Raw genomic sequence first — 16,160 nt, forward strand, 5'->3', positions numbered from 1 at the left:
TAATGACACAATCTCCAAAGACAAATGATACATTGGTTAGTATAAGAATACCAATTAAATGGAAATGGTCATTTTGAAGGTTAATGCTTGTAACTCTTAAAAGAGAATGAATTGATGTAATGCAATACATTTCAAGGAAAAACTTCCCTTCTATGATGGTATGAACAATTAACCTATTGGCAGCTCAGTAGATATATAATAATTTTATCCACTACTATTAAAATATCTTAATAAAAACCTTTGGAATGTGGAAAGTATGAGTATTTTCATTTAATGTCCATAAAAGGGGACTTATTTAGAATATTTTTTGGATGAGAGAAAAGGAGAGCTGTTTCAATTTCAGAGAAGTCAAGTTCACCCAATAAAAATACCACAACCATGTTAATTAAGCAAATATCATCACTATATGTCCTATTAATATGGACACATGTAATTATACATAAACACCAATCAGAATTATACCAATCAGAAATTATTTTCCTTTTGAAAAGTTCAAGAGTGTATAGAAAGACACAGATCAAAATTGATTGCTCTCTAAATAATGGCTTTGAAGAAAGAACTATCATATCTGAGCATTATGAACCTCACCTCATTCTGAAAAGGAGCTGAAGTAAGTGAGAGAAATGGTCTGCTGGCTCCTAATTCAAGAAGTGACAATGATGAATGAATGGAAGTCAGCTCCAGCTGTAGCTGTATTTTAGTTCCTGGATATTTTTTGCTGCTAGAGGCACTGAAAAAACAAAATTTCCTATTAGCAGTCAACAAATGCCTTCTTTAAAGTGGTATCCAAATAGTGTCCATCAGGGAGTCAGTTCATTTTTCTAGGAGGGAACACTTCTTTGTTAACAGGTACAAAAACATCCAAAAGCAAGTAACTCTTCCGGGGCCACATTAGATAGCCAAGAAACCTTGTAACCAGTGGTTTCAGTTTGTCCAAAGTTAAGCAAATTGAACATGTGGAAAGAGAGCGAAAAATAATATTTAGTTTAACGGTGTTCATCCCCAACACAAGATCTTGAAGAGAGAAAGAGAAACAAACAAACAAATAAAAACACAAGCCTAATTCAAGGAGACAAAAATATACTAATAATCGTACCTGTTGCCTTATTTTCTTCAGGACAATTTAGCTCCACTATTCTATAAAATGCTCCTTCAAAAGACGCCAAAATCTACTGGAAAACCTAAAGTCCTTCCTTGATCCCTCTTCTCATTTGTTTTTGATTGAAATTAAACCCTCTTTTTCCACAGCCATGAGATCAATGTTTCCAGAGTTACTCCATTAGAAGCAATCATGCAGAAGGCGCAAGAATTTTAGACCAGAATATCATTGCTTAATTTTATTGAATTCTAATTCTGTATCTGTAAAATGGGAATTAAAATACCTATCACAGGAGTTGCCCTCGTGGCACAGTGGTTACCAAATCCAACTAGGAACCATGAGGTTGCAGGTTTGATCCCTGGCCTCACTCAGTGGGTTAAGGATCTGGTGTTGCCACGAGCTGTGGTGTAGGTCGTAGACATGGCTCGGATCTGGCATTGCTGTAGCTCTGGCATAGGCCAGCGGCTATAGCTCCGATTAGACCCCTAGACTGGGAACCTCCATATGCCATGGGAGCAGCCCTAGAAAAGGCAAAAAGACACACACACATACAAAAATCTATCACATAATTGTATTATGAATATTAAGTAAAATATGAGATACCTGTAAAAGCTTAACTAATAATTAATTTAATTGCATGTCATCTTGTATCCCATTTATTGCTTTAATGTTTTCCTTTCCTTGATATTAACTAATTTTGAATGATTATAATTTTTCCATTAGTCGTTAATGGAATTACATATATCTATTTTTTAACAAATTTTCAACAACTTTTCTCTTTGTCTTTCTCTATCTGCCTTTCTCATATATATGTATGTAAATATATATGTAAATTGTATATATAGTTACATATTTCATAAAAGTACTATTTCAACTAACAAATTATTACCTATTGAAGATGTAACATGCCTACACACACCCTAGTCAGTTTAAGAAATAAACTATATTTTACCACTAAATTCAAGTCTTCTATACATAACTCTTAAATTCCATTACTCTCTTCATCACCCTCCCAAAGACATTACCAAGCTTATTACTTTCAAAAAGATTATTTACACTATTTTTCTTTCTAAATTTTTGGCATATTTTCATAGTATATATTCATAATATCATATTACTGGTTTTGAACCTTAAATAAAGATTACATAAGTATAATGGACATGCATACTACAAAGGACTTCGTCTGGCTTTTACTTTTGTTGACAAAAATAATCAATATACAATATATAACATGAATGGAAAAAAATTATTAGAGCGATAGACTAGGGCGATAGACTAGGGGTCACAGATGAAACAAGTACTTGATTTTGTTCTACCACATTACAAAATAAGAGAGGCTTTATGGGCAAAAACCTAAAGGTTTCAGTTAATTATGAGTTCTTGATAAACAAAAATTATTATTGAAGCTGCCAGAGGTAAAGTTACCTGTTACATAAGGATTATTTGGGGTCTGAAATTGTTGCATAATTATAACAGGACATTTTGAGACTATAAGGTTGCAGCTGGCAGCTGCTAGCAGATATTGTTTTGATAACCGTTGGTGGAGCCCTTGAGTTTGATTCAGTTCAGAAAATTCAGGTTCTTAGCAATGTAGGAACATGTCTGAAATTACAGCCACAACGGCCACCCAGCTCCATTTTGAAGGCCTAAACCATCGTTACTCCAGTTTGATTTTTAAATGTATTCTTTTATATAGTGGTTAAAGCAGATGTACAAAGCATGTTTGACAGGCAATAAGACAGGCTGTTCTCATTAGTGTAAACTTAGGCCAAATCATGTATAACCCAAAATGACTTTCCCATACAAATTTCTTCCATCACTTTTCTCACCTAGTAACATGCTAAGGAGAGTCATTCATATTGCTATAGGAACATTTCTTTCTTTTTAATGGCAAAATGATATCCCGTTTTTTAACTATACCATAATTTGTTTACCTATATTTATTTAAGTTCTATTGTTTTAAGCTTAGTTTCTATTATAAGTGTATTAGTCTGTACAGGTTGCTATATCAAAATATCACTGATTAGAGGGCTTTATAAACAACAGGAATTTCTCATGGTTCTGGAGGTTGGGAAACCCAAGATTATGACTCCAGTAGATTCAGTGTCCACTATCTAGAAGGCTACCTTTTGCTTTGTACTTACTTCAAGGAAGGGGCTGGGGAGCTCTATGGAATTTCTTTTATAAAAGCACTAATTCCATCTATGAGGACTCCATCCCCATGACCTAATGACCCCCAACTCCTTAACATTATCACATTTGGTGTAAGAATTCCAGTACATGAAATGTGAAGGGACACAAGCATTGAGATCATAGCAATTATATACCAAGCATTTTTTAAATTCCTATAATATTTCATTTATTTTTATATTTATTTTAAACTATTATCAATCAAGAATTTATCACTCAAAACAATAGCTAGATGATTTCCAATAATTTAGTTATATCTATAACCTAACTCTACCTTTCAACTTTTTTTTTTTTTTTTAGCCACATCCATGGCATGTGGAAGTCCCTGGGCCAGGGATGCAACCACACCATAGCAGAGACAAGAGCTGATGCAGTGACAATGCTGGATTCTTAACTTGCTACAACACAAGGGAACACCCTACATTTTAAGTTTTTATATTTATCATTCCACTGCTTTTGTGCATGTGTTGTCACATGTATATGTATCTGTGTAAACAATATATTATTTAGACTTGATTGTTTTTTAAGTTTTAAGTTTATAGAATGAATGTCTGTCAAACATAAGTTAGTATGGGACTTGTCTTCATTCAAAAATATACACTTTATTGAGATTTGAGAGATATTTATATATACTAGATAAAATCTTTTTTATCAGATATGTGATTTGTAAATATATTTTCTGAGATTATGGCTTGCCTTTTTTTACTTCTTAACAACATCTTTTGCAGGGCAAACATTTTTAGTTTTAATCAATTCTCATTTAAGATTTTCATCTCTGAAGGTGATTTTGGTGTCACATCAAAAGTCTCATTGGCAAAATCAATATCATATGAATTTTCTCCTATGCTTTCTTCCAGTAGTATTATAGTCTTTTATTTTCACATTTTCCATTTAGATCTAGTATCCATTTTGAGGTTTCTCTTTTCTATATTTTCCCACAGAAGGTAGGTGGGAGTAGGGATGGTGTCATGGGTCTGAGGAGAGGCTACTGTTTTCTCCTCCTTGCAATGAGTTTCTACAAGCATTGTCAGGCTATTTTGTCCTTTGCTCTATAGATTAAACTTGTATTTCTGTAGGAAAAAAGGGCAGATGGACCTGGACAGATTTAGCAGTGGTTGCTGTTCCCCTCCTCTTACCAGGACCTCAGAAGAAGCTTTCTCAGCACACTCCACAGTCTGTCCTAGGAGCCTGTGTTTCTGGAGAAAAAGTCTGTGAAGTAATGGGAATGCTAAAGCCATGGCCAACAAGGGCCACACACTTTAATTCTAATCAAGACACAACCATTGCTAATCATTAGAAATTACCTGCTGAATCTTCTTAGATGCTTATACATTTGTCTATTGCTCCTTTGTTTTCAATTTATATTTTTGCTTCATATATTTTAAAGCAATTTTAATAGGTCTATACATACTGTGGTTATTTGGGGTTCCTATGAAATGACCATTTTTGTCACTTTCAATGTGATCAAGTCTACTTCACCAGTTTTCTTACACTTAGTGTATTCATGGTATTCTCTTGATCCACCATATACTTTCAAGCTAACCTCATTAAATGTATACATTTCCTCCCTCTCTCTCCCCCTCTTTTTTCTGTTCTTCTTAATTCAGAAATATAACTCATTTAGTTTCATCTGCATTAATTACTAATATAATGATAATGTCTATACAAATCCTTTTGCTGCTTGAATTGCATCTTCCATGTTCTGATATATTTATTTTTATTTATGTTTTACTTAATTAGTTCTTAATGCTTATATTTCTATTCTTTTTGTTTGTTTTTTGAGGACTGCACACATGGCATATTGAGGTTCCCAAGCTAGGGGTCAAGTCAGAGCTGGAGCTGCCTGTCTATGCAATGCTAGATCTGAGCCACATCGGCAACAGCTCGTGGCAATACCAGATCTTTAACCCACTAAATGGGACCAGGGATTGAACCCACATCCTCATGGATCCTTCTCAGGTTCATTACCACTGAGCCACAATGGGAATTCCTATATTTCTATTCCAGGAGTTCCCATCATGGCTCAGTGGTTAACAAATCTGACTAAGAACCATGAGGTTGTGGGTTCGATCCCTGGCCTTGCTCTATTCCAGTCATTCTTTGATATATGAGTAATTAAAAAGTATTTTCCTAAACTTAAAATGATTTGGGATTTATTTACACATTAAAAATTATCTAACTTTATTATGTTATAGTCAGAAAAATGTAATACAAATCTTTATCTACCTAACAAATTCTGTTTTTTCTTATCTTTTACATATCCTTTCATATTCATTTTTTAATATTTTAAGCATATCTATTACAAAAATCTTGTTACTTTTTAATTACTAGATTTAATTCAACAATAATAATAATAATAAAATATAAAATTTTTAAATCCTTCTACTTGTCAGAAATGCTAGAATGTTTTGCACATACTAAGAAATTTAATTTTTAAAACAAATCTATGATATAAGCACTATTATCATCCTCACTTTATATGAAGAAAGTGAAACACAAAATAGTAATTCGTCAAAGATACAATAGCTAGTAAGGAAGGACAAGACATTGCAATATAGAATAATCTGAAAAATGTTCCTGAAGAGGAATGGTATAATGGGTCCTTTTTCATTTCTCATTTTTCTTATTGGTGATATTTAATGTTTTCAGATTTTTTTCCCTTTTTTTGGCTACATCCATGGTATATGGAAGTTCCCAGTCTTGGGATCCAATCCAAGACAGCTGTGACCTATGCTACAGCTGTAGAAATTCTGGATCCTTAATCCACTGCAAGGATAGAACTGGTGACTCGAGAGGGATAAGCCTATCACTAATCCACTGTGACACAGCATGGTGACTCTTCAAATTTTCATTTTTTATGTTAATATTCCCTCAGCCCTTTTAATTTGTCTATTTCTATAATTTTGAGGTCTTGATTTTTCAGTTCTAGTAATTCTAATTTTGATACTCTTTTGCTGTGTGTGAATTCATACACATTTATTTTAAGATAATTGTGTTAACAATACATCTTGTTACTTCAGTCTGGAGCTTATTACCCCCTGGAGTTATCAGCTATTGTTTTTGCCACTATATATTTGGTGAAGGCTGGGACCCATTGCTTGGGACAGCCAATTAATTCAGTGGTAGGGAGAACAAGTCCTAAGATGAAGACCCCCAGGCACCATAAAATCACAACCATCCATTTCTTCACCCCACAAAACTTTTGATCAGATCAGTGTTCCATCTTTGCTAATGAGGAAAAAGCAACATTGGAGCTGTCTTTAGATTACTTTTTATTAGGCAGGAGGTTCCTATAGAGTGGAAAGTAACTTTCAGGACCTGGTTAGTAACCTTCATTTTCTCAGCTGTTCAAAAGTACAGGGATTCTGCACTGATTTTGTTAGTGAGGCACTGTGAACAGCTCTAAGACAAGTCAGTTACAGGGCCAGATACTGTTTCTTCCAAATTAATGATAAGCAAGATACAAGAGAATAACTGTTTGCTTGTTTGTTTTCACTGTCTCATTCATTCATAACTGATTGACTCCTGCCATAGGCCAGAACCACTGTCCAAATATACACAAGATCAAAGCAGTTTCCTTTGCCACACTGATGATTTCCTGGTTCCTTTCACATTATCTCTAAAATTTATCTTGGGGGATAGAATGAGTAGTTTGGTTCAGAATATTGATAGAATACATTAAATTCCATTAAGTGTGTATAGATGAGAAATACAAACGGAAAAAAAAGCAAAGATTACCTAAATGACAAAGGAAAAATTATGTGCTTAGAAGAAACACTTTATAATGAATAAAATAAAAAGGTGGAAAAGATACTAATGCCAAAACTAAAAAAATGAAAAGAAAAACTGGTAAAGTAATATGAGACACAACCAATTTTAAGAAAGAGGCATTTTACGAAAAGTGAGTAATTTTATAGTGATCAAGGTTTAAATTCATTGAGGAGTTTTAAAATTAATAAATTTGTAAAAATATAATAATAAAGACTCAAAATATAAAGCAAAAAATGAGATAATTAAAAAATAAGTAGACAAACAGATGACAGGAAAAAATGTCTCTAAATAACTGATTAAAAAAATTGTCAGCAATTAAGTAGTAGATTTGTGCAACTTCAGTTTGATATTTGGTCCAATTTACTATGTAGCATTGACTCAACAACAGCAAAGAATATATTCTTTCTAAGTACATACGGAACAATAACCAAAATTGAATTTGTGCTGGGCCATATGTCAAATCTCAACAAATTTAAGAGGACTCAAACGGTAGAGACTATGTATTCTGATTATTATGCAACTGAACTGGAAACAACTTCTGTTACAATTACTACTTCCATCACTACTATTACTGCAAGTACTACAGTTATTTTTATTGTTAATATTATCATTATTACTGTTACTAATATAATTAAAATAAAGACATCTATGCACTCTCACACAATTGGAAACAAAAATACACTTCAGATATACTTATGAGTCAAGAAATCAAAATGAAACAGAAAATATTTTGAAATAATTATGAAAAGTTTCCACATAAATTTTTGGATTGTTTCTCCTACTTCTGTGAAAAACATCATGGGTAATTTGATAGGGATTACATTGAATATGTAGATTGCTTTGGGTGGTATGGCCATTTTTACAATATTAATTTTTCCAACCCAGGGCATGGAATAGCTTCCCATTTCTTTACATCTTCTTTAATTTCCTTGATTAATGTTTTATAGTCTTCAGCATATAATATTAGTCTTTTATCCCCTTGGTCAGGTGTATTCCAGGTATTTGATTTTCAAGGGTGTAAGTTTAATAAAAGTTATTGCATTTTGTATTTCTTTTCTAATATTTGATTGTTAGTTTACAGAAATGTGACTGATTTCTGAATGTTAATCTTTATCCTGCTACTTTGCTGAATTTGTTGAGCAGTTCAACTAGTATTTGGGTTGTATCCTTAGGGTTTTCTACATATAATATCATATCATCTGCATACAGTGACAGTTTTTACCTCTTCTCTTCCTATTTAGACTCCTTTTATTTCTTTTGTTTGTCTAATTGCTGTGGCTAGGACTTCCAATACTATGTTGAATAACAGTGGTGAGAGTATACATGCTTGTCTTGTTCCAGATTTTAGTTGGAAGGATCTCACTATTCTCCACTGAGTACTGTATTTGCTCTGGGTTTGTCATAAATGGCTTTCATTATGTTAAAATATGTCTCCTCTATACCCACTTTGGTAAGACTTTTTATCATGAATGATGTTGGACTTTGTCAAATGCTTTTTCTGCATCTATTGAAATGATCATGTGGTTTTTGATTTTTCTTTTGTTAATGTGGTGTATGACATTGATTGATTTGCATATGTTGAACCATCCTTGTGCACCTGGGATGAATCCCACCTGGTCATGGTGTATGATCTTTTTTATATGTTGTTGGATTCAGTAGGCTAAATTTTTGTTAGAATTTTTGTGTCTATATTCATCAAAGATATTGGCCTATAGTTTTCTGTTTTGGTGGTATCTTTGGTTTTGGAATTAGGGTGATGGTGGCATCATAGAATGTCTTTGGAGGTATTCCTTCCTCTTCAACCTTTTGAAAAAGTTTAAGGAGGATGGGTATACGTTCCTCCTGGTATGTTTGGTCGAATTTGCCTGTGAAGCCATCTGGTCCTGGACTTTTATTTGTAGGGAGTGTTTTTTTTTTTTTTTTTTTTTTTTTTTGTCTTTTTGCCATTGCTTGGGCCGCTCCTGGGGCATATGGAGGTTCCCAGGCTAGGGGTCGAATTGGAGCTGTAGCTGCCAGCCTACACCAGAGCCACAGCAACGCGGGATCCGAGCCGCGTCTGCAACCTACACCACAGCTCACGGCAACGCCGGACCGTTAACCCACTGAGCAAGGGCAGGGACCGAACCTGCAACCTCATGGTTCCTAGTCGGATTCGTTAACCACTGCGCCACGACAGGAACTCCATTCTCACATTTTTTTGTATTTCTGTAGTATCCATTGTGACTTCTACTTTTTCATTTCTTATTTTGTTTATTTGGGTTGTTTTCTCTCCTTTTCTTCGTGAGTCTAGCCAGAGGTTTGTCAATTTTGTTTACATTTTCAAAGAACCAGATGTTGGTTTGATTGATTTTCTCTATTGTTTTTTGAAACTCTATTTTATTGATTTCCTCTCTGATACTTATGATTTCCTTCCTTCTGCTGACTTTAGGTTTTGTTTGCATGGAGCCACAAAAGACCCAGAATTACCAAAGCAATATTGAAGAACAAAAACCAGCAGGAGGCATAACTCTCCCAGACTTCATGCAATATTACAAAGCCACAGTCATCAAGACAGTGTGATACTGGTACCAAAACAGACAGACAGACCAATGGAACAGAATAGAGAACTCAGAAATAAACCCTGACACCTATGGTCAATTAATCTTTGACAAAGTTGGCAAGGACATAAAATGAGAAAAAGACAGTCTTTTCAGCAAGAGCTGCTGGGAAACCTGGACAGAGGAATGCAAATCAATGAAACTAGAACACACCTTCACACCATGCACAAACATAAACTCAAAATGGCTGAAAGACTTAAATATAAGACAAGACACCATCAAACTCCTGGAAGAGAACATAGGCAAAACATTCTCTGACATCAACCTTATGAATATTTTCTCAGGTCAGTCTTCCAAAGCAACAAAAATAAAAGAAAAAATGAACCAATAGGACCTAATCAAACTGAAAAGCTTTTGCACAGCAAAAGAAACCAAAAAGAAACCAAAAAGACAACTTACAGAATGGGAGAAAATAGTTTCAAGTGATGCAACAGACAAGGGCTTAATCTCTAGAATATCCAAGCAATGTGTACAACTCAACAGCAAAAAAGCCTGCAACCCAATGGATAAATGGGCAAAAGACCTGAAGAGACATTTCTCCAAGGACGATCTGCAGATGGCCAACAAGGACATGAAACAATGTTCCATATCCCTGATTATTAGAGAAATGCAAATCAAAACTACCATGAGATATCACCTCATGCCAGTCAGAATGGCCATCATTAGTAAGTCCACAAATAACAAATGCTGGAGGGGGTGTGGAGAAAAGGGAACCCTCCTGCACTGTTGGTGGGAATGTAAGCTGGTACGTCCACTATGGACAACAGTATGGGAGTACCTTAGAAAACTCTACCTAGAACTTCCATATGACCCAGCAGTCCCACTCTTGGGGATACATCTGTACAAATCTTTCCTTAAAAAAGACACATGGACCCACATTTTCATTGAAGCACTATTCGCAATAGCCAAGACATGGAATCAACCCAAATGTCCATCAACAGACGATTGGATTAGGAAGAAGTGTATATATACACAATGGAATACTATTCACCCATAAAAAAAGAACCAGATAATCCCATTTTTAGCAACATGAATGGAACTAGAGACTCTCATACTGAGCTCAGTGAAGTAAGTCAGAAAGAGATAGACAAATACCATATGATATTACTTATATCTGGAACCTAATATATGGTACAAATGAACCTTTCCACAGAAAAGAAAATCATGGACTTAGAGAATTGGCTTGTTGTTGCCAAGGGGGAGGGGCCGGGTAGTGATGGATTAGAAGCTTGGGGTTATTAGAGGCAGACCATTGCCTTTGGAATGGATTAACAATGAGATCCTACTATGTAGCACTGAGAACTAATTCTAGTCACTTATGATGGAGCATGATAATGGGAGAAAAAGAATGTATACCTGTATGTGTAACTGGGTCACCATGCTGTACAGTATAAAATTGACAGAACATGGTAAACTAGGTATAATGGAAAAAATCATTATATATAAAATTAATTCAAAGAAAATATGAAAAAGGTAACACAGCTAATATTAAACTAATGATGATCCCTAATAAATTTACTTTCTCATTTCATCATACATTATCTCCCTGGGAATGCATCATTGCTAATCTTCCAGAGAGATTCTATTTTTCCCTTCCTCTGTTATCTCGGCTTATTTACTTCTTTATTAGGGGGTAGTTATTCTCTAAAATGGCCCACAATGGACCATTATCTCCCAGGATTCAAATCTTTATGTAGACTTCCCACATTGAATTTAGATGGCCTGGGTGATTGCCGTATCCTGTATAAAGGTGAAAAAGTCTGCTGTAACTGTTATGGACTTATACTTTAAAAATCCGGAAGGTTTCCCTTTTAGTGATTTTTGAGGGTTTTGAACTGCTGTGTGAGAAATTCAAGTATTATACTGAAGAGATCATATAGAAAAACCATAATTGGTATCTATGTGGAGAAGCAAGGAAGATAGGAATACACAACCCTAGGGCCCTGAAGCTTTCCTATTGCTTTGAATGAGAGTGTCCAATGAAAATGAACCATCCTGGAGTTCCTGTCGTGGCTCAGTGGTTAACAAATCCGAATAGGAACCATGAGGTTGTGGGTTTGATCCCTGGCCTTGCTCAGTGGGTTAAGGATCCAGCATTGCCATGAGCTGTGGTGAGGGTTGCAGATGCAACTCAGATCCCATGTTGCTGTGGCTCTGGCATAGGCCAGTGGCTATAGCTCTGATTAGACCTGTAGCCTGGGAACCTCCATATGCCTTGGGTGCTGCCCTAGAAAAGAAAAAAAAAAAGAAAAAAGAAAATGAACCATCCTGAAACTTCTATCTTAATTAAACCCCCAGGTGAATATATTCCCAGTTGATATCTCTTTATATCTATGACTGAGTGTCTATCTGTCTATCTATCTATCTATGTACCTATCCATTCATCCATCCACCCAACCTTCCAATGAGAGAAGTTCAACTTGCCACTTCCTTTACATGCAAGTCTACTCTAACTTTTCTAAGAGTCAATTTCCCTCTTTGAAAGAGGATGTGATACTGGAATTCCTATTATTTTGAATATTTTATGAATTAAATAACATATTCAAAGTTTGTAGTATAGCATGTGCCACAGCTGTTAAATAAAACGAATTAATGCTTATTGTTAATATAATTATATTAAGCAAAAAGAAAAATATATAAATGTTTTTAAAATAATATTTACTATAGACTTTAAATACTTTTATTTTTTTTTCTTGACTGTGGGGTATTGATAGACAACTGTTTTATAAAAAATCTTGTCCTTACTCCATGAAAACTGGTGACTATATTTTACATGATACTCTATAATGTATTCTTTATAAGGACACATTAAAGAAAGCTTTATCAGATCTAAATACCAAAAATCATTTTATTTGTTAACAACAATGGATATACTTATGATTTTTGTATATTTTGTATAAATTAACACAAAATCACACTTTGCATTGGGTGCTAAAAATTTCTAAGCCAAACAGGTCTGCCTCAATGAAGTAAGTACTTTACTGCCGGTATTGTGTACTCTAGATTCAGTCCTGGCTTTAGGCAACAAAATTTTGCATTGAAGTTTTTCTCTGAAATCAAACTGAATTATATTCAACTCCTATTAGTTTAAATACTTATAACTTATCCTCTAAAATTTAAGGAGTGGTGATGGAATACACAGTCCACTTTGAACATAGTGATTATGAACTTTATTATATTGCCAGTCCCTCACTCATTGTAAGAACAAAGTTAAAGTTTATTGACACAATATAACTTACAGGATGACAATATTAAAAAACTCAAGTTAGGAAAACTTGAATCAATTGATTTTTCAATTTATTTTTTATTTTTATCTCCAGTCTTCTCAGGGCTTGATGTGTGTGAATGGTTATTTAAAAAAAAAAAAAAAAAGGAAAAAAGATGAACTACATTTGTGCCATGAAGTTCATTTTGCTTTTAAAGATTGTGACCCACATAGGGTCACATGATACAGTTACGAGAGTATATCCTAGCAAATCTGCTAATCTGAGAAAATAATAAGCAATACAAAGTTTATGTCAGCAAAATGAAAATCTGAACTCTATCATTCTCCTTATGACCTTTGACAATTCTTGAAACTTCCGGGTTTTAAATATCATCAAACATAAATGGATAATGACAACAGCATTTACTTCATGCAGATGTGTAAATAACTGAATGAATTTTGTTTGTTTGTTTTTTGTCTTTTCTAGGCCCGCGCCCACAGCATATGGAGGTTCCCAGGCTAGGGGTCGGCCTAGCACGAGCTGTCGGCCTACGCCAGAGCCACAGCAACACGGGATCTGAGCCGCGTCTGCCACCCACATCACAGCTCACAGCAATGCCAGATTCTTAATCCACTGAACAAGGCCAGGGATGGAATCCGCAACCTCATGGTTCCTAGTCGGATTCGCTAACCATTGTGCCATGACGGGAAGTCCTTGAATGAGTTTTTAAAATGAATTAGTGCAAGAAAATTTTAGAATGTGTGAGACTTCAATAAATATAGTTCCCACAGTGGCTGTTTCTGGTGGCCATCAGCTTGGTTGGTTTTCAGAAAATAAGAGCTGTCCTGGAGAGAGGAGCTTAAGGAAAGACACCTACTGTCCAAGGTGGCATTTAGAAACCATTATAAATTCTTACACGTAACTCATTTAATCAGTTCTTTAATTTGCCTTCCATTTCTTGTCTCTACACATTCTTGATACTTTTAAGTTTTTTTAGTTTTCATTTATTTATTTATTTTTATAATTTTACTAAACTATAATCGTTTTACCATGTTGTGCCAATTTCTGCTATACAGCATAATGACTTAGCCATATGTATATACCCTTTTTTTCATACCATCTTCCATAATGTTCTATCCCAAAAGACTGGATATATTTCCCTGTGCTATACAGTACATTTTTTCTATTTTTTGTACTTATATACATACATCTTGAATAATTTGTCCCATTTTTTAAATTCACAATTCTATCATCTTTTCTTATAATCCTTTTTTCCCTGTTGTTAACAATATAAACATTTACCAAATGTTACTTACATTTTCTCTTCTACATTTTTTATTTTATTTACTCAATGATTTTTTTTACCTTTTTGGAATGGTCCACACACATAAAAGAAAACAATAGTTACCATGTAGACCTACTACCGTGAAAAATAACAGATATAAATCATCTTTCAGGGGAATTTTATATTGTTGATTTAAATTAGAAATTGTATACACATGCATGAACGTATGTGTTTATATATATATATATATATATATATATTTTTTTTTGGCACAGAGTAAAAGCTAATACAGGGTTAAGGGCCCATGTGCAATTGACTTTGAAAAAGAATCAGAAGCCTGTCAGGATTATTATATCCCCCCTAACAAAAACAGGACACATGAGAAAGAATTCCACATCTGTCTTTTTTTGCTTTTGTTTTTTAGGGCCACTCTGGAGGTTCCCAGGCTAGGGGTCAAATTGGAGCTGCAGCTGCCAGCCTACACCAGAGCCACTGGAATGCAGGATCTCAGCCAAGTCTGCTACATACACCATAGCTAATGGCAACACCAGATTCTTAACCCACTGAGCAAGGCCAGTGATTGAACCCGCATCCTCATGGATGCTAGTCGGATGTGTTAACCACTGAGCCATGACAGGAACTCCAAAAAGAATTTCACATCTGTAGATCTTTGATCTTTGAGTATAAATAGGTTTTGTATCAAAATATGTTAATGTTATAATAAAGGTAGCAAAAAATACACAACTATTTTTCCAAACAAGTATGTAATAAGAAATCTTATGATTTTCAATGCTTTGGGCAATAAATAATATATGCTCTAAACATCTTCCAATTATCACTGAAATTTCCATGCCCCTTTCTTAACCCACTTTAAAATGTTTAAGATTATTACCAAATACTCTTCAGGTCAATTATTTCACCTGATATATTATATATACTTAGTTAAATGCACATTAATTTGTGCATTTTTAAGAATATAGAAAAACTATATTTTCATGTTACTTATTATATGCATATATAATAATAGTAGCTACTTTCTTTTTTAATGTGTTTTCTAATCCTTTGCTCACCGATCATGAAATAGTGAATATCAAGTAATGAAGTATGATAATTTTGGTATTTTTTTAATATGGAGACATATTTCTCATTGTTATGTGTAAGTTTGAGACATAAAATCTTATTTACATATTCAATGGGAAATCTAATTCTAAGCCTCTGGCTTTTAAATGTTTTCTGTGACTTTTGTTGCTTTTTGACAGTTGTAGCAGATATTTCACTCATCATGTGGTATAATTGGCATTCTGCCACAATCACTAAACCCAGCGCAGATTGTTAGCTCTAGGGAACTGCCAGGATAAAGTAAAGCTTTTTCAAACTCCAAGTAATTAACAGAAATGTTTACAAGAGGGAAAACGTGGTATATCAAACTTTCCTTTTAAACATCAGTAGTTACATTTTGAACTTTTAAATTTGAACATTTCAACAGTTGCACTAAGATTTTATTGTAAAAGTACCCTCTTGTCTTACACACCTTGCCAGTGTTTATTCATTAGCAAGATCACATAAATTATAAAGATACACAAAATGGCATTCAAGAAAATATTGTTATGTTCCGCAAAAGACTGTAAGGTGAAGGATAAGAATGATTGAATTAAGAGGTATTAGATACATATATAAATTGCTTAAAGTCATGTGTGAAAGCAATTGTTGGTGACAAGATGGAGTTTCAAAATTCTAGGTTGGATTACTTCCTAAGATAAAATGGACTAAAGCTCATCATAACTGTGCATTAAGTGGAAGTTTTAGGATAGATAGAATTTACCTGACTGCCTCTACCTCATATACCATTTCTGTCTTCCATGATTCATACACACACACAAACACACATATACACGCACACACAAATACAAGTTATCTTATGGTTTTAATTTCCCTCTGGAGTAGGCTGATAACAATTAGACACAGAGCAGGTACACTGCTCAAAATTTTAATTGATATGAACTACAAGTAAA

The sequence above is a fragment of the Sus scrofa genome, chromosome 11 (genome assembly GCF_054392235.1).
Source record: "Sus scrofa isolate SSC_HxYL_T2T_F1_AM1 chromosome 11, Sscrofa_HxYL_maternal_Yorkshire_Landrace_v2.0, whole genome shotgun sequence".
NCBI lineage: Eukaryota > Metazoa > Chordata > Mammalia > Artiodactyla > Suidae > Sus > Sus scrofa.